The 26,698-nt window shown below is 36.4% G+C and overlaps 1 long non-coding RNA gene across 1 annotated transcript; it reads left to right on the forward strand.

Moving 5' to 3' along the window:
• Nucleotides 1–2,368: 2,368 nt before the first annotated feature.
• LOC102029181 lies at nucleotides 2,369–10,305 on the forward strand. Its single transcript, XR_260579.1, has 4 exons — nucleotides 2,369–2,576; nucleotides 6,099–6,319; nucleotides 8,177–8,313; nucleotides 9,839–10,305. It is a non-coding gene; the product is annotated as an uncharacterized LOC102029181 (long non-coding RNA).
• Nucleotides 10,306–26,698: the final 16,393 nt, after the last annotated feature.

A 26,698-nucleotide genomic window follows, 5' to 3' on the forward strand; every position in this document is an offset into this window, starting at 1 on the left:
TCCAAGCCTGGGGCAGGGTGAGTCCAAGGAGGAGGAGACATGAAGAAGTTTTTAATTGGTGTCAAAATGAACACCTCAACAGTGAAGACAATTACCTTTCACAGCTTCCTGAGCTGATTCGTGGTTTGACCTTTCATCTCAATTAACACTTTGTTTTCATGCTGCCTTTACCAGTATAAAGAAGCTCAGGCTTCTCCTTGAATGCTTTATCACAATCGCACAGCTACAGCTAACTTACCTTTCCCGTGTCATTTTGTGGTCTCCTGAATATAATATGGGTAATATTGATTTGTTAAATTTTCCTCTTTTCTTACCATTTCCACAGGTCATATGCTAGTAGTTTTACCACTTTTGTAACAATCCAGGATCAAATCTCTTTGTTATCCCTAACTCTTACCTAAGCACATGTCCCTAACAGTCCTCGCAATCTCCGATTCTCCTTTTTGAATTCCTTATGCACCAATAGCTCCATTTCATTCTGATTAACATTATTTTGTTCTGGTTTCTTATGTTCTTTAACCGCATTACTGTATTCTCTGCCTAGCTAGTTCTCTTTTCACTACACATTTCTCTCTCCAAGTTCACCATTGCAAGCCCCTCATGTTTTTCTATTTTTATTGCTATGTGTTTTCAGTACATTCCTCAGGGGGATTTCATACACATACCGAGCACACCTCAATTCTTCTTCCATCTCCTTTCCCTTCCCTCCCTCCTACCTTCCTCCACCCTTTGGTTCCCTTCCCTTTTGTAAAAGATCTGTCTACCTGTTTCTTATTATCATGTCCAATTCAATGAATCTTTACCATCTACTGACAAAATCTGAGGCCTCCTACAAATCATATCACACCTAATTTCCATACTGCATGATCCCCTTGAAATACCTGCAGGATTACAGCCAAATTTCAGTTGGTATTCTTCAATCCATTCTGATAATCACAGATTAGCGATGCCGTTCCCCTCACATAGAGAACAGGTTTCCCCACATTTCCATTTGTTGGAACATTCTTTCCTTCAAAGGGTGACGCAGATGTCAACCTCCTTGAAATCTTCCGTTTCTCCCTGCCAAAGCTTTCGTAGTTATTCACACACACACACAAACACACAGATACATGTAAAGTTTTAAATTCTTTATTATATTCAATTAAAATTACTTGTGCTCCTTCTTTATCTCCTCTAATGGATTAAGGATGACTCTGTCCAAAACAGATCTTATTTACATCATCTCCTTTCTCTACCATTAAACAAATTTTCTGCTTCCATGAATAGTTGTTGCATTCATGTAAATCATAGTCTTGATAAATATCTTTGCAATAAATATAAAAAAATTAAATGACTACTCTGAAAAATTCTCTACTCTTAATACTAGATATCATTTCTTTGGCAAGTGACTACATAAATAATTGGAATACTGCTAATGGTCAGTGGATGCTGCCTTTAGTTTTCTGAATATATTTTCTTTGTAGAATGACATGATATGGGCAGCTGCAGCTTTCGAAAATCCCCCTGTTTGCATGTAAAATGGGTGACTGCAATAATATTTTCATCACTGAACATGTTTACACAAGAACGAATAAGAGTTTGAACAGAACAATGGGTTTATTTTGGGTAAGAAAGTACTGCTGACATTCGATCATATTTAATGTACAATGGAATTATAGTCCAGTTCATGAATGTCATGTCTCTGAAAACAATGATATCTCTGAAAACAATGCAAATGGAAAAGTCTACCTGTATTAATTATTTTTAGGAAGAAATAAAATTAAGGTTTTAAGAGGACCACAAATTAATAAAAGCTTCTGCTAACTTTTTAATAAATTAATGTGCTACAGATAAGGCGAAGAGTTCTTTTTCTCTCTTTTGAGTTTTTGGCTTTGTTTGCTACTTAGAAATGAAAATAATATTACCACTATCAAAAACTAATTTTTCTGTGATGTATGGCAGCTATCACCCAAGCACTGTGGGAGCTGAGTGTAGACAATCTTGAGATTGAGGGCACCCTGAGCAAGACAGAAAAAAACCATCTCTAATGAGGACTACAAATTTTTTCTTTCCCTTAGTAGTCTATAATAATTTCCAAGTGTTAACAAGAAAAAACTACATTTGGGGGTTGAAAAAAAAATGCATGAAGTCCGACTTATTTGAAGGTATTCAGATGTGTCACCAGCAAAGTAGATATCATAAAAACTTACATACAATGTATTTTTGAAAGGGAAAAGGGAAGCTTGCCAGTGTGATGGCAGCTGTGGGTGGCCATGCTTGGGAGATCCCGTGCAAGGCCTCGGTCTGTCTGCTACAGGAGTTTCCGTTTGGGTGACGGGATATTTCCCCGCGTGCTTCCTTTCAGTTAATACCTTCCGGTAAACTTCCTGTGTGCTGCTAGAGCGCTCACCTACACCGCCCACCCCTGGGTCCCTGATCTGAATTAGGACTCATACAGTGTGGAGGAGGACTTTGGCCGACATCCAGACTTTTAAGAGTGTGATAGTAGCCTGATTATTAAATTCAGAGATTCATACCATGTTCTTAACAAGAACTGTTAATAAGCATCAAAATCCACGGGCCATAAATATAGAAACGTAAGTTAGAAGGGACATTGTTTCTCTAACCTGTTATTCCACAGATGAGGAAACAGACGCTGAGAAAAATTAAGTAAGTTGCCCACAGCGGGATCACGAGGTGAAGGTAGGTTTCCTGACCTCTACTCTTTCAACCCCCGCGAGGCTGACTTCTGTAAAAAAAGAAAAACTCTCAGAGTTAAGCACCTGAATGTCATACTGGATGTAGTTAGTGAAAAATGCTCCTTTGTTCAAAGATCCTTTTCAAGACAGCAGATTGAAAGAGCAAACAAGTATGTGTCAAGTTAGAAGGGACTGTAATTTGGTTACATATAATTGAATTCTTAGAACGCTTAAAATAATGTTTGTGTGCACACATATACACAATTTCTGAACACTAAAGTTATGAATTAGTGAATAAAATGAAATATATTTGAATTGCATTGGAGGTCCCTGAAAGAAGACTCACACACTGTGTAAAATGTCCTCTGTCTAAAAATTGGCAGCTTGCTTTTCCTTATATGTTATTTTCCCTAATTAGTTCATGCAGGTTGAAGAAAAGTTGGTGGAAATTATCTTTGCTATGCACTTGAAAATATAGAGAGGCAAATCAGAAAGAGTAGAGACTGAAATTACCATTAAACCCGTCTCCTATGTGGATTTGTTTAAACATCTCAGGCTAGCTGAGCTCAATCATTAAATAAATTTCTGTATTAATATAAGGAAGACAAAATAATTTTAAGCTTCAGTGTTACCTTAATTTTTCATAAATATTCTTGGCTCAAAGGAAATTGGAGAAGAGTAAAATTAGTAATTAAAATTCACTTGAATAAGTAATAAAGTTATCTTGGTAGTAATACTAATATTTTAACTGTCTCAGCAGCAGTTGAACTGGCGGCTTTGAGATTATTCCTCCACCTGGTAATCATAATGATTAGCTGTTTGGAGTTCAATTCTCCGTTTTGAAAAAAAATTATATATATGCATAGATATATTGTGTAGGCTGAGGAAAGCAACTGGAATCTCAAGTAGACACACAAGAATTTCTGAAAAGTTGTGATCAAATATTTTACTATGCAAAGGAGCTGGAGTAGCAAGTTCTAGAAGAGGTAATGCAATAAGAACTTGAATTGGCAGAAACTGAAAGGAGGAGAGAGAGTATTATGATAAGACATAAGGATCTGAGGATTCAGTGAGTGCAAAAGGAGCAAAATATTATCACGCAGTAGCAATGAATAGAAGATTCAGAATAATACGCAAGAAGAGTAATAAAATCCTAGTGAGTGGAGACCTGAGATATAAAAGGAGAAGGAAGACATCATGATTAAAGTAGCTGGAGATGGTCATTCTGTGACATGTCTTGGCAGAATACTAGAGACTTAGAGTTTTTCTAAATATCATAGTATACATGACAAAGAAAAGATATAAAGGCCGTCGAGCGCTATTCACAATAGAGGTTCACAAGGCCTCATTCAGTTAATTCACAAAGCTCAGTATCCCTCACACACTTTCCTATATTACTCCCTGGTCCCATTACTCCACACCCACACACGCACCTGCTGCCACTAATCTCATTTCAGGCAGCTACAGAGGTAAATGAAATAACCAGCACTTTGTGACATCGTGAGATAATCAAACTGTTCCCTAAAACATGTGAAGTGATATTATGAGAAGCAGCCTAGAAACCTTAAATATTTAACTCAGTTCAGACTCAAAATTGTGAAAAATAGAGTTCATTAGCTACATCTCGTGTATATTCAAATACTTTAAGACGCTGCAAAATTTTAAAGATGTATTTTACCTTTATTTATGATAATGATGGATAGATAGATGATAGATAGATACAAAATATTTACTTAGACAATCTGAGAATTCTTCTTAAAGGTAGAGCAAATGAAATAGTATATTGATATCCATAAAATGCAGCTCGTGTTATTACTGTGTATGATAAGTGTACATCAACAGCAGGGCTTTATACCAAATGCTTTCTGGCTGGCCAATATTGAGGCCTGAGTAAAGTCCTGTATATGAACCAGGCCAAGCTTCCACCCCACCTTCTTTTCAATTTAAGCAATATATGAATCCTTCCAAATATTTTCCTAAAGGAAAACAATTCTCTAAATATGGCACAATTGTAAAATCCGTTGTGCCTAGGGATTTGATTTTTTAAATTCAGAAGAGGAGCTCTTGGCACTTGTACATTACTGGAAATTCCCCAAACACAGACAACAAAAGCTCAGTCAGTTTAATCAAATTATCAGCTTTTCCTCAGTCTGTGTTTAGTCTGTGTTTGTCTAATGTCCGGGTGCATATTTTCTACTTAAGAAAATCAATAAATCTGCTGCTTCAAAAAAAGGCACATTTCAAATGCAGTAGACAGCGTATTGCACTATCTGATCCAGCAATCTGTCTTCCTCTGCCCCACAGAAGGAATGAACCAGAAATATCCCTGATGGGCCTGTGAATTGGTTTAGAAACTCATGTTAGAAGGAAGGGGTGTCATTGATACGTGTGCACCACTTCTCTCAACCTAGAAGGATGGCATACACTCTCACTGACTTGAAACGTTAGGAGTATCACGGCAGAACTAATGTGGCCTTAGCACTAAAGGAACTGAAGTGGTTTTTTAGGTAGAACACTTGTCCTTATAACATTCTTTCCCTGACATAATTGCTTTTCTACTTACCTGACAGCATCTTTCCCCCTATTGTTTGGTTTGGTAGTGTAAATATTTGAGTTGTCAGTCTAATAGGTAAAATTCAATTGTGCAATAATTTTAGTTCAGTAACATTTTCTTATGTCCAAATTGCTTGCAATAGGGCTGGAGATATAGCTCAGAGGCATGAGCACCTGCCTGGCAAGTGCAAGGTCCTGAGTTCAATTCCTGGTACCAAAAAAAAAAACAAAAAACAAACAACAACAACAACAACAACAAAAAAAAACAACTAAAATTTCTTGCAAGTTCTCAGTTACTCCTTCGTTATTCTCAATAATATCACACACATGAGCAAGTTCAATTTGTTTATATAAATCTTATAGTTTCAAAGAAGTCAGTTTATATTTATTCCATTAAGAATACTCTACTAAAAAAACTGCAAGTTTTTCATGGACCTAGACATATAAACCAGAACTTTGGTGGTAATTTTATTTAATTATCTCTGTGGATTAGCTGTATGTGTTAGAATTAGTGATGTTCTCACTGTGAAGGATAAATCTATATTAAATGATATTTGAAAAGACATAAAGAAGACAGACAGTTTGGTAATAAAATAAATTTTCAGCATTGGAAGCACATGTATATAGATGCTATTTTTTAAACTATCAATACTATCAATGGCAGATTGCTAGATATTGAGTATTATATTAGGGCTCTTGGATCTAAAGATTTCCTTGCTAGTAATCCCTAGAAATGAGTTTGTCATGGCACAGGTCTTTAACCTCAAAAGCAGTGATGATGTCTTGAAGTAAATTGTTTTAAACAATGACAGTACATAGGATTTGCTTCTTAAAAAGTATTCATTTTTTCTTTTTGTGTTTTGGCAGTAAGAAGATTGAGAAATAGTGCATTCGTGTTCCAAATACATACCTCCAATATTAATAATTGCCCAAGCAACTTTTGAAATGCTCACTGACATATGTGTTTCCGTTTGTAAAGGACAATAACTGAGCAAGTCTGAGGAAGAGACCATTTAAAAGAGCATCTCGAATGAGTTTTCAGTAATAAAATTTATTAGCCAACTCCCTGCTCCCGCAGTATTTGGAAAGTAAATGTTTGCTCGCTTTATTACAATAATTCAAAAGTCACTATCATGGTATCGTTTTCTTGCTTATGTCTAATGATCCAGGGGGCAATCTTTTCATTTTTGTTGTGCAGCTTTCCATGGATTTGGTGTGCTAGTTTCCCCCACTGTTATTTGTATGAAGAATTTCTAGTCAGAGGAAAAAAGGTGTTGCTTGTGCAGAGAATCCGTTTAGTAGAGCAGGCTAATAGGCTGACCAGTCATTAACTACAACACAGCTGGGGAGAGGCTATAATCCCCCAATTTCCTTCACAAATGCAGTAAATAAATATTCAAATGAAGCAGTGCACACATTTGCATATGTGTGAAACAAAAGCCCAGCTGAAGACTTGGTTTTTAAAGCTCTGCTAATGTTTCTCCCTTTTCTACCTACAATTCCTCTACCTGGAGTTTGCAGTTCACAAAGGTCCCAGACTTCTCCCAAATTAGAAGTTCCTTTTACTTCAAGAATGAGCTCAGAAATTTCTTTTGCTGACCCCCTCATTAGCTGTTTCACTGAGCCCCATTTATAAAAGGGAATAAAAGCTACCTATTACTTTAAGTATATTTCTTCTTTTCTTTGATGTTCTTCACTGTATTGTCTTTAAGGTGCAGATGCTACTGGCACACTTTGTGTTCTGCTGGTTCACAAGTAGAATTCTATTTTTGAACCCCAGAGCAAGATAAACTTGGGAAATACGACTCAAAGGCTTTGGTATTTGTACAACTAATTTGTTAACCCCATGGCTCTTAAGAAGAAGTAGATTCAGATCTTCCTTAGTTTGTCCTCTGAGATTTCAAGCAAATGATGTAACATAGGATGCTGTTCGGTTAATTATTCCTTAGAATGAGCCTTAATATCTGTACAAATTCCCCACTCTGCCTCTGCTTTCCCTCTCCTGCTCTTATTTCGGAATTGTAATTTCTAGAGTTAGATTCTAGGGCACACCTGACCTTAGGCTCTGCTGGGTTGCTTATCCTGAAGCGGTGTGAGTCTCTCCCAAGGTGAAGAAATATAATTAGAAGAAAAAGAGATCATTCAGTGAGGAGCCTCAGAAGGACACAAGGGGTTACTTTATAGGGAAAAAAAAGATTGCAGAAAAAAAATTAACTGATTTTAAGAAAAGGAGAGGTCTGCAGTTAGAGAAAGCAGCACGCCAAAAATTATCAGGATAAACTGACTTTCACTCGTCTCAGACACTGCTTGTTACTCTTAGCAAGCTTGCGTCATCCCTCTGCCCATGTAAGAATGAAAAACAAGCAGGCAGTAGCTAAAGACCCAGAGAGTTTCTAGTAAAACTGAATTTGTACCTTTCTCTTCTTGTTGAAGAAGTGTACTATAATTATGTATGTATAAAACAATATGCATAGTGGCATAAAAAAATTTATCTATATGTACACTATATTATATTTTCTTCCATTTAGAAACATTATGGACTCTCAGTACAGTGAGATAAGGTTTAAACTCTGAATCTTATAATGAAATAAGTTAGTTATAGAAACACTGCATCAGACTTTGGGCCTTTGATATATTTGTATATATGTAAAGGAGGGATTATTTTTGCCATGCTGTATTTCAAGACACAAGAGGAATCTCTATTAATGTCTTGTTAGTTACTTGCTATACAATATTCTAACGGGTTTTAATAGCCTGGTGCTTCAGAGCAAGTGCAGCTAGAGCAATAAAGCTTCCCAAAGCTGAGATAACACAAGATTTCTTTCTATTCTCACTCAATCATGTTTATAAAGTATAGCTGTAGGAGGAGAGTTGGTATTATACAAATAAAAATGCCGTGTATCTGAATAAAATCATATCAGCATATTTTGTTATCTTTTTTACAGATTTTTTTGTCTAGGTCACAATGCAATGTTTGAAACCAGGAGACTACTTTAAATACACATTCTTGCTAATATAAAAATCAGCTTGTGTGACTTACTTTGTGAATCTATAAGCATTGTGTTGTAAGGAAGCTTCAAAGGTATCTGAATGTCTATTAAATATGCCAAAATAACAAAATGAATCTCTGTAGTTTTTATCTAAGTTTACTTTTTGCTTATTTCCTTAGCAAGTCATAAAAATATGTTTTTCTGGTCAAGCCTCATTGGACCAAGCTGCTGTGTAATTACTGAAGCATACTAGACTTAATGAGATGCAGTACCCAGGGAACACCTGTTGAGTTTAGATGCAGCTCCTTTGGATTTTCCTGGTATTCCAAAGGATCTTTTTATGAAAAGTGGTACCTCCCTATTACTCTGGAACCTTCTGTGGGAATACCTATAAGATTCTAGTGAGTCCAGTAATATGTGTTCATCCACAGCTGCTTTGGTATAACTTGTCCAAAAATTTATTCTGAGAATGATACTTTAAACAGAATATTATTTTTCATTTATATAGAAGAGAAAATAAAGTACATCTCTCTTCAGGTGGATTAACTGCATTGATTTTTCACAGGTTCCTTTTATTTGCTGTTACTTCTATTTTTATTGCTTGTAAATACACAAAAAGGCCTTTACAATTATCCTTCTTTTTTTACTTTTTTATTTTTCATAAATAACTGCAAATCACATGAAATTTCTTTTTTCTAAGTAGCTCCAAGTTACAGGAAACTGTGTGTTAGGTTAAAGTTTTCCAATCAGTTACATGTCAAAGGCTCTGGAATGCTTTCACACAAGCAGAAGCTGTAGAGTGACAAAAACTCGCAGAGAGGGGGCACTTCAGTCCCCATGGAGGGGATTTGCATCAGCCATTCTGTCTGAGCAAACGTATGTCCAGCAGTCCAGTCTGAGGTCACGGCTGCCCCTGAATTTGAGCGGTTGGGGATATTTCGGGACGCTTTCATTAGAAGGTACAAAGTACAGTTAAGAAACAGGCTTGGGGCGCCAGCATGTGATTATGGTAAGACGGGCTGACCACTGGGAAATTGCTGAACCAACAGGCTGGGGAGTCAGGCTGACCTCCCTGCGAGCCAGGTCCACAGACAGCCACCACCCAGCACACCTTCTTCGGGGCAATCCAAAGAACTCAGTGTTCAAAACACTCATCTGAGCAACAGATGTTTTTGTAAGACAAAAGTATTGTATGCTTGTGAATGCTCTGTTTATGAATTTTCTCGTTATTCTATTTTTAAAGGTGTTTGTATCCAAAAGACTACCCCTTCTATTTACTTTAGAAATCCAGCATCTCTGCTCCTTGTCTGATTGGTGGTGGTGGTGGTGGGGACGGGTGGGGATGGTTGCTGAGGAGGAGTTCCAACCACAGTGCAAGAATAACTTAGCAGGCAGCGAGTTACCCAGAGCTTGTTAGAAACCTTTTATATAAAGCAGGTAGTTTATGCACTTCTTAAATTTAATGACATTTTATGTTTCTGGAAGAAAATGTTAATTTCAATTGGTGGATAAGAAAATATTTCTTTTCCTTTTGTGCCTTGTGTTTTTGCTTCTTTTACTACTTTTAACACTCGGATCTGATGTATTTTTCCCTCTCTCTGTCTCTCTCTCTCTCAGTTTTCAAGTAGCCTATTTATTCAAAGAATGGAAAAGAGTTAAAACGAGAGAGAATTTAGAGAAGGTGTCATTTGATAACCATGACAACTCAGAAGGCAATAAGAAGAAATTTGGAATCTAATATTTTTAAGAGCAGCAGAAAGCCTGGCAATGGAAGCAACAGCCCTCTGTTACCTGGCAGATTCAGAGCATGGTTGAAATAGAATAAATCTGAAGAAAACGGGGGAAATGTTAATGCGATAACTTGAAAAAGTACATAATAAGGAAACCACTAATGTCACTTTTTATCATCTTAAAACATCTTACAGTCTGTTTGAAACACTCTTTGCCCACTGAAACCTCTGTGTCCACCTCTTCCACACGGGTACCCCTCTTCACCCCCAATGTGGCTTTAATTGGAAAGGGTATGTGTGTTGTCTTAACTTTATGACCGAAGGGGAAATACAATGCTAGTGAGATAAATTCATGATGAGACAGATTATATTAAACCATTAACTTAGGGTGTTAGGGATTTCAATTTAATTCTCTTTGATTTATGTAAAACCCCTGAGGCTTGGCAATTCAAAAGCCACATTACAAGTTTGGATGCTATAAGGTATATTATACATCAACGAGCACAGACTGAGCTCAGAACAATAGTGACTGTGGTTGCAGATTTCTGCTACAGAGACAGCAGACCAACAATAATGAAAACCAAAGTTTCTACAGAAAACCCAGATTTATAAAATCAGGTCTTCCTAACCCCTGTATCTTCCGTCTTCATCTGTGTACGCGTGTCTGTGTGCGCAGTTTTCTTTGCCACGCGTTCGCCTCTTCTCTAATTTATTTCCTGTCTGATTGTTTCTCTCCCTTTCCTCTTTTAAATATATCTTAAGGTCTTCTTCAGCAATTCCAGGCCATCTGTCCTCACCATACTAAATAAGCATTCATGGACACATGGTTGCCTCCTCCAGACGGACAAAGGCGTTTTAGTATCGCTAAGAGAAATGACCCAACAGCAGTGGGGAAGAGGCCTAAAAATATTTAAAGCAAAAAAAAAATTAGCAAGACCCACCAACTTTCTCTTTACTTGACACCCCTTTTATGCTTCAGTTTATTTCATGTTTCACCATTGGAATCTGCCCTTCCAGAATGCATTTGCAGAATTGCCTGCAAAACTAGGTAGAAGCTGATTTTTACAGGTAAAGAACCCTCATATCATCAAAGGAGCTTTTAATTTCCTTTAAAATTTCCTTGGTTGCATATATTCCCATACAGTTACAATGGAAAAGCATTTAAAAGACAGAAAGGTGGTAATGTGCGAGAGGTTCTCCTGAAGTGTCTGGCTCGCCAGCAGATACATTTTAATAAGAGCACCCAATGACAGATATGCTTTTAAATAACTTACATAAATTTGAAGCAAGTATGAGCAAACAGGTTTTTTTTTTTTGTTTTGAAATCCACAGATTAAAATTTCACATAAAAGACATTGACTCATTCTGGTTGCAATTGACAGTCTTTGATTTTTTGCATGTGCCACAGAAAACTGTCTTATTTCATTCCCAAGGAGTGCTGTTTTCTTATATAAATTTGTTGGTTTATTAAAGCATTTTATCTAATGAAAAATATTTTAATTGGATGTAAATTATCACTTTATTTTTTTCACAACAGATGCTGTGTGAATTACATGAACTTATATGAATTTCGGAGCTACTCATAAGTATTCAGAAAACTGCTGAAACCTGTTAGCTGAATAGAAGATAAGATATTCCTATTCTCTTTATGGAGTAAACCTTGCATATGTAAAAATTGTTAGGCATTCTTCCGATGAAACCAAAGAAATTATAAGCAAATGTTTCTTCATTCTTACACCTATACTATATATGCTTGTACCTGAGCTAAGGGTAGCTCAAAGTGATGTCTTCTACGACTCAATTTACAAAATGTCTGAGCACTACCTGTCATATATTTTATATTAAAAGCAAAGAATGTCCAGTCCGTATGACTAACACCTATAAACACCATAAACTTTCTTTTGGTGTGCCTTTATCTTCCCATTCATTATTACTAACTTTCTAACAAAAGAGATCTGCTTGCAAAAAATATCTGCAACAGAAAGTGAGTAAATTAGATTTCATAATTTTTAGGGAGAAAAGAATTTTATAAGTGGTCCTAGAATGATGGTATATACACACAACAAATTGTCAGGTTGATACAAGATGGTAGTCTGACTTTAGAGAATTTACCACCTCATGCACTTGAAACACAAACCAAGATTTCCAGTTTTACAAACTCTCTTTTGAAAATGAACACTAGCCTGTAAATACTGTTAAAACTGGTTTTCTGAGGGCTTTTCCTGTTGTTTGTGTGTGCAGGGGGTGGAGGCGATAAGAGGAGAAGAAGGAACTGAGCATAGGTGGTGACGAATTTCATTAAGAAGCAATGTTCATCAGTGTGTGTCTTACATTGTTCAATTTTTTTATAGAATGTTCCCCCCTTCCAAAAAAAAAAAAAAAAAAAAAAGACTAGTGGGTGTGCAGTGGGTTCTTTTGTTGTTCAATCTGTCAATTAGAAGTTTGCAACAAATCTTAAAAGAGGAACAAAGTATGGTAGAAAAGCCTTACTTTAAACTGTAGAAAATGTGAATGCCAAAATTCAAAGTTACAGTTAAAAAAACATCAGTGGAAAGATACCAAGAGATTTTATATAAGTTAGGAAAGGAAAAGTACAGCACCCTCTGAAAACTCTGAGGCTGGGACTGGAGCGATGGCCAGGCCCTGAGTTGAGAAGGAGGCCAGCTTAGAGCAGCAGGATTCTATAGACAGAAGACAAAATGCCCGTATATTTGTGGCTTCATTTTGGCTGACGGAGAGAGAATAAATTACAGTGTTAACTCAGATTTTTCTGAGTCTTGAAAAAAATGGGTAGGAATAGTGGTCTTTCTTCAACTCCAAGATATCAAACATTTACTTTACAAGAAAAGGAAGAAAGACCAAGAACTTGACATACTTGGTTCTGAGGATTATCAGTTCAACCCTCCCTTCCTGTGATAGGAGTCAAAAGCAGCTCTACAGAATGTAGGAGCTTTCTGATCACTTTTTCTCACTGATAAATGTTTACTTAATAGTTATTTTCAGTTTCTCATGTCAAATTGCTAATGATTTTAAATAGATGAAGATTTGAAACCATACCTCTTTTGTATGCTATGATTTCCTAGATGGAAACTAACTGACCAGATATTTGTGGATAAATCTTTTGCAAATACATCCCAAATTAGCAAAGCACTAAAGGCAACTTCTGGGAAATCAAATAGAATAAGGAAGTGATAGCAGGTATCAAGGTCAACACAAATGCACTATTTACTCTTGCTCCTTTATTATCCTCATGACATGACCAACCTTTCTGAGCCTCAAATGCCAACTCTGTAATGAAAGGATAATAGTGGATTTCTCATCAAATGATTGTGAATATTACACATGACAGCATATGTAAAATACTGGGAGAGGATAGGACCCATAGTGAGGATTCAGAAAATGTAAAGTCCCCACCTCCATCAACCTCAACTGGAACTATAGAGAAACACATGAGCAATCTAATCACCAGAAAAATAAGTGCTCAGAAATTTTCTGGAACAGTAAGAAATCCTTTGTGATATTTTTAGTATTGAAGTCAACAGTCTTCTTAATAAAAACTGAACAATACAAGAATTTTCATGTTTAAACGATGCGTGTGGGTAACTCTGGTAAGGGAGTTTTCTTTTAAAAATCCCCTCTTCAGAGACATGACTATCATGAGTTCTAAAAAGGTATCAAATCGTTCTTTTCCCTAACAAATTCCCCTTCATTCATATACATAGACTCCCAGCACATGAATTCAAGAGAAGAAAACACTAATGTGAAATGTGATTAATCTATACAAAATTACAGCATTTTAATGGTCAAATAAATTGTAAAATTATGCATGTTAGGCTAACAAGGAAATTTTTATTATTTTAAAATAACACTGTATTTTCATCAATATTTGATGTTAAAAATTGAATTTAAGTTATTACAAATTAAAATCCCTTTGCTATCTATGATGAAAAAGAATGAAATAACTCATCTGAAAACAATTCTCAAACTACTTGTTTAATTTTGGAAGATATTTGTTTACTTGTAGCCAAGTGTCTTAACCTTGAGGGCTTTAGATGCTTTTGTTTTCCTTTCTAAGTTTTTCTAGCAATGCTCTATATTTAGTAAATGTGATAAGGATGAAAAGAACAATTATTAAACTTTGTACAAACCGCTATTCTACAGAAAAATATTTCCACAGTTGAAAAAACAGCCATTTTGAAAAATTATACCATATCATTGTACTTCATAAAATTTTGAAATTTCCTCTCAGATGCTTGAGCAAAAAGGAATTTATTTCTGAAGAATAATATAACAACATACTTTGCCTCTATTTTGATTTTTTTCTGGAATTCATCATGGTCTTCTGCCAAAGTCTATAAATGTGACGTCTTAAAAGTATGAACAAATACAATTTTGTCATTTGTCAAACTTTAAAATAGATAAATATCAATTTCTAACTGATTGAAATGTTTCTTTGTACTTTAAAGATATGTGTGTATACAAATGCTTACACACACACACACACACACACACACACACACACAAACATGCATAGTGTTGTTGTGCATTCAACCCTGCTCACAAAGTCGTTCTGTAGAAACAAACAGAAAAACAAAGCAGAAGCAGCTTGAACATTGCATGTGTCTGTTCCACCTGAATTACAAATGACCCAGCTAATCTCTGAAACCTAGACGTGACCAATGGAACGGATGTCTCTCAGCAAAGATTCTGTGAGATGATATCTAACTTTACTTTTCATTTATAGCAGCAGTCTAAATTACCGTGGAAACGGGAGCACAAATATTTCGGCAGAACCTGTTACATAAAGTTATAATAATTGCTTCTTCCTGTTGTCAGACAGAAGAACACCACCTAAGTAAAGTCTAGAGAATGTGGTTGAAGGGAGAGAAGACGGTTTGTGAAGGGAAATGAAAGACGAAGGCCAAGAGCAAGAAAAATGTGAAGGGTCCAGAGGCTGACCATGGATGTTATTTCATAAAACTTTGTCTTGGTTTAGAGGAAAATAAGATAGAGTACCTTTTCAGGGTGGCTCAATTAATCTGGACTGATCAAAGTGTGAACTGGAGATTCTGCCTGGAGACTATAGTTTGATCATGAACCCTAAATACTACACTTAACCTTTAGCTAGGATAGAAACAAATCCACATTTTTCTATTAAAGAGTTTTGAGAAATTATCTTCGCCATAGCATCTAATTTGTGAAAAGGTAATGTTTTCTTTGATTTTCTATACACTATACTGTGAATGTAAGCAGGATAGGCTGGGTTATATACTGAGATGTTACCTCCACAATTACAGTAGATTGGACGACAGATTTGTGCCTCTTGCTAACCACAGAGCAACCAGGAATTCTGCTTCCTGTCTTCTCCCTCCCAGCTAATGAAGCTCCTATGTCTGGAACACTGCTGCTTGCTTTGGCAATGGACGCAGAAATTCACAAAACTGAAAGTTCTTGTGAAAGCTCGCTGTTGAAGGGCTGGGGATTTAGCTCAGCGGCACAGCTCCCGCCTGGCAAGCGCAAAGTCGTGAGTTCGATTCCCGATACCGGAAAAAACAAAACAAAACAGAAAGCTCCTTCTTGAAATGGCACTTATCTCTTCTTATATTTCACTAACCAAAGCAAGTCACAAATGTATGAAATGTACTTCACATCAGAAGGACAGGGAAATGTAATTTGACCGTATGATGTATGATTGGCTGATCACAAGATATAAACCAATGAGAGGGAAAGCCAGGAGATGGATTTTGTGTATTTTCACTGCTGTTTATAATCTTTCATCTTAATGCTTATGTAAACAGCTATAATAATATATCTAAAATTGATGAATAGCGTATTTTTTATTGCAGACAGAAAAACCCCTAACATGCAGAGATTCTTTTCCAGAAATGGTTGTTGTTGTTGTTGCTGTTATTTTTTTTTTTTGTTTGTTTGTTTGTTTTTGGTTTTTCTCCGGTACGGGGAACCGAACTCACGACCTTAAGCTTGCCAGGCAGGCGCTTTTGCTGCTGAGCTAAATCCCCAGTCCCTCGTTGCTGTTATTGTTAATAAAAGGGCAGCCACTAGAAGTGTTGGCTCCTAAAAACACAACATTTTTCTCACAATAATCATTCTTGGGTCTCAATGTCAGAGCAGTGCTATGGACACCGTCTTCTCACTTTATATTATTATTATTATTATTATTATTATTATTATTATTACTTGCCTCTCTATGCTGAATGTCAGAGTCCCTACTTTATCAAAAATGTCCCTGATTGACGTCGTCATCAAGGTTCCAGTTGTTACTGCTGTGCGGTTGCCAAGGCAGCCAAAATACAGACCTGGGTTCAAAGTAGTAACTGGGTGTGTAACAGAGTAGTCACTTCCATACTCCAGAATACAGCCGCCTGCATGTGACAAATACCACTATCTTCATGGATTTTATTACCTCACACCACACGGTGCTATCTGAACAAATGCTCGGTTTTAACTGTCAGGTTCTTGCATGTGACACATTTTTCTTGGGACTTTTGCGTGATTGTAACAGCTGTTTGTAAACATTGTAAAGCCCCCATTAGCTACAGAAAGGGTAAGAATATTTTGACCCAAGTGTCTGCCCCCTGAACCATAGTAAGGAATGCAGCATACATGCTGACACTTAAGCAGTAGATTTAAATAGCAACCAGGATCAACTACCAGCTGAATAAGTCAACAGGCATTTTCAGTTTCTGACTCCATCTGGGTCATTTTTCTTTCATGGGATGACCTCAGATCATTCGAGGATTCAGACAATTAATGAAATATAATGATAACAAACTAACACGTCTTTCCAAGAAGATTTTGATTGTGCAATCTTTTCACCGAGAATCTAGTATATCCCTGTAGACAGTTAAAGTTACTGATGCTTGTTTAGGGCCAGTCCTTTCCTTTAGAAACAGGGATATGAACAGCTTTAGAATGTGTCATGCCCTGATCTCTTTCATTCTGAAAATACTCTGTGCTATTTTATGTAGTGGTAATGAGTTAGATATTTCTAGTGCTTGCATGGGTAAGCAGTCATCAGAGCTGTTGTAATAAATAAATAGTAAGAGTACATTGCTCTGATAATAGCAACTTTCAATGAAGGATGTAAATGTGTCTTGCAAAAATAAGTGATATAGAATCCCTACAAAGGCTTTTATTAGCTGAAATGTAAAACAACAATTTTTAAATGGAATGGTAAGGCAGAGGTGGAGAAAGAATCTCTAACACTGTATTTCTAGAATCAGTTGTAATTCTGGACATCAAGCTCTCAACCCAAGCAACTGAAACACTAAGAAACATTAGAATAACAAACTGTACTGTTAGTATATTGGATTTTTTGGGAAAATCTTGTCCTCCAGATTTCTAGGTATGGTGGATTCATAAAGCTACCAAATAATTATATTAGATAGTTACCTCTAGGAACTAGATGATATATGTCCAGTTGAAATTTTTTTGTAGGATTGAAAATTAGTTTTTTGCACTACTTCTCTAATCTTCTTGTCTACCCCCAAATTTAGGACATCTCTCTTTAAGCTTGCTTGAATATAATCAATTAACTACTATTTTATAGCTCATAATTGCAGTAGAGACAAAATGCAAGTATTTTTTCTCAAAGAACTACTTTTTAAAAACAAAATTTGCATTCTTATTTTATTTATTTTAGTGTTACTAAAGGTTGAAACCAAGACATTTGGACAGAGGTCCATCCTTAGCCTTTAATTTAGTTTGATTTTTCAAAAATTTCAAGATGGTGTCATGCTAAGTTGTTTGGACTGGGTTTAAATTTGCAACTCTCTTCTTGCTTCAGCCTCCTAGAATTTTGAGATGAGAGGTATGCATCATGCCTAGCTACACTTCTCATTTTAAAAACATGTTGTAATTAAGATTAGTTAGGATTAAATGCTTAACTATTAAGATAAGGTGACTTCAGTGCATGCTGGTGACAGGTCCAAGTCAGACTGAGATTTTACTATGGATAAGTAAGATTTGGCGAAATGTGGGCTGTTTGTTTTCATTTTAAAGATCTGGGTAAGTGCTGAGATGTTTCCTTTCAGTGTCATGTTTAGACAAATTAAAGTTTATGGTAGTCTCAGTACACACACACACACACACACACACACACACACACACACACGTGTGCATGCTCACTTTCTTTCTCTCACTCCCTGTCTCTCTCTCTAAAGGAGAAGTTCAGCTTGAGAGTAAAATAAAAATTGAAATTAAACTCTAAGGCTATTGTATGATGGTGTCCATGTCTGTTTTGTCATGAAAATTATTCCTTGTCAAGGCTGGCCTTGTGCAAAGGGGAAGAAATAGATTTTTGTTCAATTCTCCCCAGAATCTCTTATATGATTCTAAAATATTTTTCTAGATTTTTCTCCTACTCTTAAGTCCCCAACAGTCCATAATTTAGTGACAGTAAGAGGCACTAAATGCAAGGCATTTAGAAAATGTTCAATTTATAAAGTTTGCACATTCTCATATATTATAACAAGTTTTCCAGGGTCTTAGGAAACATAATATAAGTATATCTATGTATTACATATCCAGTGTTGCAAGGAAGCAAATATCCATCTTATCAAGAGACTTTGTTCAGAGAATTTTGTATGTAGATAACATGATAGATGGTTGCTCTGGGTTCAGAAAACAAGTAAAAATAAAAGTTGATCCATTTTGATTTGAGTTTGGTGCATGGTAACAGACATGGGTCTAGTTTCTTCGGCATGTGGTAAGCCCATTTTTCCAGCACCATTTATTAAAGAGGCTATCTTTCTTCCAGTGAAGTTGTTTGTCTCCCCCTCTTGTCAAAAATAAGTTGACTGAGTGTGTTTATGGTTGTCGCTGCATCTTCCAGTCTATTCCATTGATCCTCAGGTCTGTTTTGTTGCCAGTACCATGCTGATTGTATCACAGTAGCTTTGTAGTATAATTTCAAGTCAGGGATTGTGATGCCACCTGACTTATCTTTGTTGTCCAGGATTGTTTTTGCTATTCTAGGTCTCTTCTGGTTCCAGATGAATTTAAGGGATGTTTTCTCTAGATCTGTGAGGTATAGTAATGGTATTTTAATTGGGATTGCACTGAATCTGTGCAATTGTGGAAGTATGGTTATTTTCACAATGTTGGTTCTTCCAATCCATGAGCAAGGAGTATCTTTCCATTTTCTATTTGATTTGATGTTTAATAACTCTACCCCCATCTGGCTGACCCATCGACCAAGCTCCTAAGCCATACATGTTACACTCCTGGAAAGGTGATTTCGACCATGTCAATAGGAAACAATTCAGAAACACTAATTTCCCCTAATTCATGAAAGTGAATTATTGTTGTTCCCTAAAACTCTCCAAAGTTGAGAATGGCTAGAATAGTTGGTATTCAAAGAGATCGTGCCTTTATAGAATCTCAACACAATATAACCAAATAAAAAAGTTCCAACAATATGTGAAAATTTATACTCACTTAATATATGGGTAGATCATACCAATCTAAACTTTTGCTTCTGTTTTTTTGCTTGCTTGTTTTGTTTCATTTTCTTGGTTTATAGTGCTCATAATTTTGGCACCTTTTTCATTCCTAACATTTTGTACTATGCAATTTAAAAAATCCTTATTATCTTCATTATGGTCCTTGTTTCAGCAGTTGTGAAGCACTAGTGTTGGAAAAGTGCACTAGTACAGAGGCTTTGTGTACTTTTTTTGTTAGGTAAATTAGAAACTCTTCATGTTTGCATTCCTGTAGTGATTTCTGGAGAACTGAGCCTCACTTGAACTGTGAGGAGTTTGGGCTTTGAGGAAAACCGTGGGGATTATATGGAAGTTCGTCACCTCATGCTATTGTTGTGGCCTTTTCTATTCTTAGCTGTAACACAAACATTCATTTTACTAACTTCTAAGTGCAATAGATGAAGTTTGTAAGTCATGGACTTAGCTTTTGAGTCATGGTTTTTGCACTTATTAGTCTTGAACTTTTGGGGAAATCATTTCATCTGTTTGTACCTCTGTTTCCCCTACATCAAATAAAATTGTGTTTTTAACTGTGCCAAAAAAAGAAGTCTGTGGAGACACAATGGACTGGTAGAGGTGAATATACTCAGACAAAGGAGTGTTATGCAAATTTAACATACTGCAGTCATCAAATGTTGCAAAATGGAACAAAATGCAAACATAGATGTTTTCTTATCTCTAAATTAGCACTCATTTCTTGTAGAAGTCAGGCACAATTTTTAGGGAAGTCATATGTCAACCACTTTTGTGAAACTGAAATTAACACACAGTTTCAGACTTTATAAAGTGCTTGTTGGAATATCTTTATGTTACAGCTTACCTTCTCCCCTTCAGAATTCTGAAGGCTTCTATGTACGCAGTATTCTTGTACATCATCAATGATAAAGTGGTTATTTTTCTCCTTTTTGTGGTGTTTGTCTTTGTCATTTCTGCTGGAGGTCCTGGTGTTATAGTTATTCTAGATATTTGAACACACATTAAATTTCAAATGTACTAAAATCAAAGTTGTATTATGCAAAGCATTTATTAGAGCACATAATTTTTTTGAAACTGAAGAAGTAGTTTGGGAAACTTTAAGATGTAACTTTAGACTGGTGTGGTAGGGTAGGTACAACTGTAATTCCAGCACTCTGGGAGGTCAAGACAGGATCACAAATTGAAGCCCAACTTAGACAACATAGGATTTTATTAAAATCCTCTCTTAAAATTAAAAAAATATATATTAAAGGGACTGGAGATGTTAGCTCAGTGCAGAAGTATTGAGTTAAATCTCCAGGAGCACAAAAAATAAACTAATAGAGGAAAGATTTGAAGATGTCACACTTAATAGTAAAGGTATTGAAATGGGGACAAGAAGGAATAAAATATCTGAAGTACTGTCTTTGCAGTCCATTTACATTGATAGACCATGGAGTATTAGTAAATATGGTTCAAAATGCAATCTATTCAGTCAGACATTTATACTCCACCCCAAAATATGATGGAGCGGAAGATCAAAACACCTACAATTTATTTCCATAGATTATACTTCCACAGGCTTTGTTTGAAATGTATATCATTATATGCCTAATTAACCACTTCATTTAACAGGTCCTAATGCCAACTGTCAATACTAATACTTCAAAATATTTTTTCAATTTGGTCTCATTCTTTCCAAAATGAATTCTTCTTTAATTCACGTCACTATTGTACTTTCAATCCATTTTTATTCTCTTTGTGTAAAACTCTGGTAACATGTAACATATCCAGACCAGAAATGCATCGTGACTTCATGGGCATCATAGTGATCCGTGTGTCACAACCATGTGAACTGGCAAAGCCACTTATGCATGTTCCATCCTTACAGACATCTCCGAGCCAGTGCACTGTTCATTGCTTCAGCAGAAATCCAATGGAGAGGGGGCGGCCCACTCTGTCACTTGCTAAATGACTTGGCCAGGGAGACAGGAAAGAAGCCATTGCTCTGGACAATGACAGTGACAATGAAGAGTTAATGAGGAATCCAGATGTACTTCCATTACTGAAGGCCCTGCAGGCTCACTTCTAAAAAGCGTTAACTCTACCTTTAAAGATTTTGTGTATTCGTAAATTTCCATTCACACTCTCATCACCATTCTATCTACTTTGACTCACTGAAACCATTTCTTAATCGTTTCTCACAGTTCAGTTCCTCTGAAAGGATTCTTTCCTATTGCAGTCAAATAATCTTCCCCAAATTAAAGTAACATCAAAACTCTACACTCCTAAAAATTTTTGTATCATTTTCCTCAGTCCTAGGGATAAATGCATCAGTTTGTTCATATTAGACTTTGACTTTCATAAAGTTGGTTTTCCTCAAACTTCTCAAGATTCTTGGGTGTCTAGTCACATAAAAATGGTGGACTGTAATGAAGGGGAAAGATAGCTGACACATATTCTGTTTGTGTTTGTTCACTGCTGTCTCCCCGAGAGGCCCTCACCTGGATTAGAATACTGATGAGAGAAGGTTTTGCATAAGTAAGGGAAATAGAGGGAATGTTTTAACAACTAGTCTCTTCGATATATCCATGGGAACAAAGGAAGTTTCAGAGCCATAACTCCCAAAAGCTGCTCTCTAGTGGATCCTGCTACCGTAGGAAAATGTTCTCCTGCCTTTCATTTTAAACTTATTTCTTGTGGATGGCAACTTAGACTTATGCTGAGGTATGCCCTGCTTTTCAGACCCCAGCATCTCTACCGGGGGACTTCGTTATGAAGAGCACTCACTTGACCGGTGGATTTTGAGAACAGTTCCTGGAGCAAAGGGCAAAACACAGCTCTATTAGACCCACCTAAAAGAAGGGCTCCAATGTCTCCACAGTTTGGGAGGCAGCTTCCTAAATAAGGACCCAAGAAGGGCTGGGCATTTAGCTCAGCGGCAAAGCGCCTGCCTGGCAAGCGCAAGGTCGTGAGTTCGGTTCCTGGTACCAGAGAAAAACCAAAAAAACAAAACAAAACAAAATAAGGACCCAAGAACACCACTAGCATGCTGTACCTCTGTGTACTCACTGATTCACTTTGGGGGCCTTGGTGATTTGCTGTCACTTCTGTACCAGTCATATATTGTTTGTTAGCCTCCTAGAATTTTTATAAAATTTTGATTTACTGATGGCACATTACTCTTCCTCATGTGATGGTGTCACTCACTTTCATTTCTGTTCAAAGAGATATTGAGACATAGGGCCCAGAGACAGATTTGAATCCCCTAGACCAATTTGAACCATGAGCTTAGTTGACCTTTAGCTTTTTAAAAAAATAGTTTGAGTAAATTAATAATTAAACTATTAAAATATAGAAGACACAATTTTACTAAGAGAAATCACTATATGTATGACTCAAAAACCTCGAGAAGATTTCTATTAATTTACAGTTTTATTCATTCTTTCTAAAGGACTCCTAAGGATTAATTTATAAATCTTAACTGTTGTACCATACCAAAACTAATGAAATTCAGTGTCTTTACAGAGATTCTATTTTCCAACTCCAACATTATTTTAAGAAATTTCAATTGGTTAGCTATGAACTGTCAATATTCAATGATACGGAAATAGTCAATGAAAATAAATGTAATTTTGTTGCAAAAATGTAATGGTTGATAATTAGGCAATTTTAAATTATGTAAGCAAAACTTATGTACTTATTTACTATGCTGGTCTTCTAGCAATCTTCTGGGCAATTCTTTCTGTCACAGTACCTTTTCAGTCATTACACTTTTAAGCTCAATTGAAGATACAGCAACTAATGAGGATGAGCTAAATTATAGCCCTTTCTGAATTCTCTCAGTAACTAAAGGAATACTGATAAGTGATTTCATGAAATTTGAAAATCATTAGAAAACACTCAATGGAAAAGGAAAGAATCCATGATGACAGAAAGGAGAAAAAAAAATGATAAAATGCAAGGGGTGTCTTTCTCATAATGTCTATTAGTACTACGGATAGACACCAAGCACTGTAACCTCACTGAAATGTAGATTTAAAATTAATCTCCAAGTTGCACATGACTAAAACCTAAGAGTTTAAATCTGCATTAAGTAAGAACCACCAGGGCTATGTTTGGTGAGAAATTAACGGTCATAGACACAGTGCAATAATCATTTGTATACTATACTTCTATTAAGTAAAGCATTATATGAGGTTCTGGAGAAAGATAAGTCAGAAGAAATCCTTCCTTCAGAGAGATTAATATTTAAATATAAAAGAATCCTATTATATAGTTAAATTTTTTAAACATGGGAAGAAGGAAATCATATAGTATTAATAATTTTTCCTATGCTTCCTGTTTGGTTTAAATGATTCTACAAGAGAATTTCTGTTTCTTCAATCCTTTTAACTATAAAATGGAAGATGTAGATTATTTTCACTTTGTTTGCAATTCATATTAAATGTATTCTTGGCAGGGAATTGGTACATATACATTTCCCATCTAGATCCTCTTTCTGCCTCCACAAAGTCTGTCTCCTCAAATTTTACATGTGACCTGAGTAAAAGGAAGTGTTTTGCCTATTACCTTATCCCAATCTAAGTATGCCATCACACTGAGAAGAACATAAATCTGAGAAAAAGAATCTAAAGTTAATGCCCACAATATCTTAAGAAAGCTGTGAAGCACATCCACTACCACAAGGTTGGAAAACTTCTTTAAACTACACATGGCCCAGGTCTTTGCCCAGAGTGCCCCACAGTAAGCAACTACTCATATGCTTAAAAGAAATAGCAGGTGAGCAGGTGTGGTAGCTCATGCCTGTGATCCCAGCACGCTGGGAGGCTGAAGCAGGAAAAGCAGCCATCCTTAAAATTTCACGCCTTAGTGAGATCTCATCTCAAAAAAAAAAAAGAAAAAAAAAAAAAACACAAAAAGGTCTGGGGGGTAGATCGCTATGAAGGCCTTGTATTCTTTCTTAAAAGACAAAGAAATAGGTAATTTTTAAAGATAAACCTTCTATGTTTTGAAATGTTTGGAGTACAGTGAATACCCACCCCCTGCCTGGTTGACTTTCTCAATGTGAATATCTCACCTTATTGAGGTCCATCTGTGAAAAGTAAGAAGCCAGCCCTGGAACATTATGACCATGCCAATCCAAGACTTCAGTTGGATCTCTCTGGTTCTTACCCTGATGCTCCTGCTCGGATCCATGACTGGTTCCAGATACCTCTGTGCATTCCTGACTCTTTCCTTGACCTTCTCTGAGGTGAAGCTGTCTGTCAGTGTCCTTGCTCTTAAAGTCTTAACAGTTTTGAGGCACAGAGGTGAGGTAGTTTGTACAAGCTCACTCAGCTTGTCTGATACTTTTCTCCTGTTTAGACTAAGGTTATAGGTTTTGGAGAAGAATAACTTACAATTGCACTTCTTTTGTCAAGCCTGCCTATCAGGTGTGCATGGTAGCACGTGACATCACTGCTCACCTGAATCTTAGTCATTCGACAAATATAGTGTTTGTTAGATTTACCCATTGTGAAGTTATTCTGTTACTCTGTCTAGTATTCTGCTCTTTGGACACAAGTCACTGAATCCAGTATGCACTCAAGGTGTGTGCGTGTGTGTGTGTGTGTGTGTGTGTGTGTGTGTGTTTGGGGATGAAGACCCAACTCCTAAAGGAATACTATGTACATGTATATTTGTGATTCTCTTTTGAGAAATTTTGTCTTTTTTCCATTTGCTTATTTTATTTAAATATGTGCCAAGTGCTTACTCTCTCTCTCCCTCCATTTCTCGCTATCTCCCTCTCTATCCATCTCTCTACCTCTCCCCTCCTCTCTGTCCCTCTCTGTCCATATATTCTCAGTATTCCTATCTATTATCCTTGTACTGAGTTGCATCATGCCTATAAGTACTCATATCTATAGGGAACCTGAAGATGCGACCTTATTCAGAAATAAAATCTTCACAGATTTAACTAAATTAAGGGGAGCTCATACAGCTTTAAAACGGATCCTAAATCTGACATCACTACTGCCCTTATAAGGAGGAAATTTGGAAACAAAAATTGACCTACTTAAAGGAGCACGTCAAGATAGAGACAAAGATATTGATGATATGTCTGCAGGCCATAAATGCCAGGGATTTCTGGCAACCAGCAGAAGCTGGGAAGAAGCAAGGAGGGACAGGTCCTCTCCCACAGCCTTCAGAGAGAAGCTGGTGACAACTACATGTCATCTGTCTAAGTTACATAAAATAGTAGAGAAGAATTTTCTGTTGGTTTTAGTTACCTGGTGTCTTGGTTACTTTTCTCTCATTGCTGGGACAAAATACTCAGCACCAAAAGTTAAGGAAGGAAAGGTTTATTTAGCCCACAGTTTGTGGAGGTTTCAGTCCATACTTGGCTGGCTGCAAGGCAGAGTGGCACATGGCAGAGGGAAACAGTTAATAGCAACAGAAGACAGCAAAAGCAACAAGAACAAAAGGGGGAGCAGCGGCAAGCAGCCTCTTTCCCTAACATTGTATGCAAACTACCCGCCCCAGGGCAGGTGTAACACCCACATCCATAATTCCAACACTGGACCATAAATCAATCATAAAAATAGAAGCCTGCCCCACGATTGCATGAGGATTTGGGAGGACATGCAGACACACGCCATAACAACTGGTTAATGGTAATTTATTATATCAGCTATAGAGACAAGTAAAATAGTTTAATTTATTATATCAACAATAAAAGCAAATAGTTTTTATACTATCAGATTTTTTCCGGAGTGGAACTTTGGGGAAATCATCTTTCACGTTGGCTTTTTATACCTTTGCCATGACACCTTCAAATGCTGGGTTTTTTAAATTATATTTTTTCTTATGCTGCTCTTTCTCTCTTTCTCTCTCTCTCTCTCTCTCTCTCTCTCTCTCTCTCTCTCTCTCTCTCTCTCTCTCTCCTTCTTTAGGTAACTATAGACTTAGCTTTCCTTTCCTAAATTTTGCTCTTTTCTACTATTACTCCCAGGATGTCTTTACTGAACAACCAGGTAAATTTCTATGGGAACAGGACTGAAGAAAAGGAATTAGGAAGATCTTGTAAGTGGTGTGTTTCCCTGGGTGTTTTGTTTATATCTGTCATATAACCAATAGCTATTGTATTTAACTGGTTAGTTATCTGATTACCAAATATTTAAACAATATGTACTTAGTTTTTCAATACTTGAGTATCTTACCCTTCCAAAAATTCCATAAATAGATATTAAGAAATAAGTAAAAACTATTGCAAAATGTTGAGGCTTGCAGATTTTTAAATTATTACA

The sequence above is a fragment of the Chinchilla lanigera genome, unplaced genomic scaffold, assembly GCF_000276665.1.
Source record: "Chinchilla lanigera isolate Chin_1 unplaced genomic scaffold, ChiLan1.0 scaffold00017, whole genome shotgun sequence".
Lineage (NCBI taxonomy): Eukaryota > Metazoa > Chordata > Mammalia > Rodentia > Chinchillidae > Chinchilla > Chinchilla lanigera.